The sequence below is a fragment of the Solanum tuberosum genome, unplaced genomic scaffold (assembly GCF_000226075.1).
Source record: "Solanum tuberosum cultivar DM 1-3 516 R44 unplaced genomic scaffold, SolTub_3.0 scf00271, whole genome shotgun sequence".
In the NCBI taxonomy this organism is placed as follows: domain Eukaryota; kingdom Viridiplantae; phylum Streptophyta; class Magnoliopsida; order Solanales; family Solanaceae; genus Solanum; species Solanum tuberosum.
The window spans coordinates 452641-454249 of record NW_006239192.1 but is presented as its reverse complement, the minus strand read 5'-3'; positions in this window follow the sequence as shown (position 1 = coordinate 454249).

The window sequence follows — 1609 nt, the reverse complement described above, 5'->3', positions numbered from 1 at the left end:
CCCTATTATTTTTTCTTTTCGACATTGGTCTTTTACCACTATATTTTTCAAAATTCATGTTCAAGTTTAAAATAATTAATATTATGAAAAACAAGCAAAGATAATATAACAAAAAAATAAAATAACTTAATTAATAAACAAATAGAAAATTAAAGTTGGAACGAATGTACCGAACGTCTACGTAAAAGTAGACGTATAACCAAAGCCGGAATTGAGAGATGCCAATTGAAGCTTCCGATTTACTTCAAATAAATCTCCGAAATTCGAACTCCAAGTCAATATCACAAAATAATAATTATGAATTTATGAGAGATTGAAAATTAAGAGATTTTATAAGATAGTTTGTGAATTTGTGATTTAAATGAAAAAATATGAGTATATTTATAGTGTTAAGGGGTAGAGAGGGGTGGGGGGCTATTTGGAGCCGTTTTAGGCTCCAGCCCAACGGCTAAAAGGGCCCAACGGCTCTTTAACGTTCAAATTAAAAATAAAAATAAATAAAAAATAAATAAATTAAATTGACCGTTGAACCGGACCGGAACCGGTTCTTACCGGACCGGAACCGGTTCTTACCGAACCGGATCAACCGGATAAAAATCCGGGTTCCATTTCGGTACCGGTTCCGGTACCTATAAGACCGGTTCCTTACCGGTTCAACCGGTACCGGTCTTATCGGTACGGGAACCGGACCGGACAAAAATCGGTCCGTTTGCCAGCCTTACTTGTGATTGGTTGCTTGGGTACTTCTGGTGAGCATCTGGTTCGAGGTCCGGCCTCCGTACTGTCAGATTCTACTAATTGGGGTTGAGGTTCTGGTTCGATGTTCTCCGATCTTGAGTTCTCAGATACAGTTCTATTTAGTTATACTTCTTCTGTGTACTTGTCGGGCTTATGGGGGTTCGTATTGGTTTTTATTTAAACTTGCGCACGAGTGTACCTTCTGGGCTTATAGGGGTCCAGTTAGGTGTAGTTAGCTTATAAATTACTTTTGTTAGTTCTTTCTACACTCGTGTGCATTCCATTGTTTACCTAGACTTTCGTTCTTGTCCCCTGTTTGTGCTATTCATTCTTTTCATATTGCCTTTACTTTTCAAGCGCAGTTGGCCTATGATGCCTACTGGGTACTTGTTGTTTTGGTACTCATGTTACGCTCTACATCTGTTTTCGTGATGCAGGCCCGAGCACCAGTGGCCAACATTGATATCGAGCTTGGAGCAGTTTGATCTGGAGACGGGGGTGAGCACACGGCGTTTTGTACTATTTCAGTCTCCATCTGTATATATAGACTTGTCTTTTACCTTTCGAGACAGTCCAGTTTCTGTGGTCCACTTTTGGGACTTGTACTCGTTTTGTTAGTAGCTCTGTACTAGTGACTTCCAACTTCTGGGAGAGATCTTTATTTGTATATATATGTTTTGGTTTGCTTCCGCATGTTTATATTGTTATCTTAAATTTTGCCTACTATTGTTTAGTTTCTGCCCTCAGACCCATTACTTGTTGTTCCGGGTTACGGGTTGGCTTACCTACTGGTGAGTTATAATAGGTGTCATCATGACTCGAGAAATCGGGTCGTGACAAAACTGGACGGGGCAGGCAATCCTGGCTCACT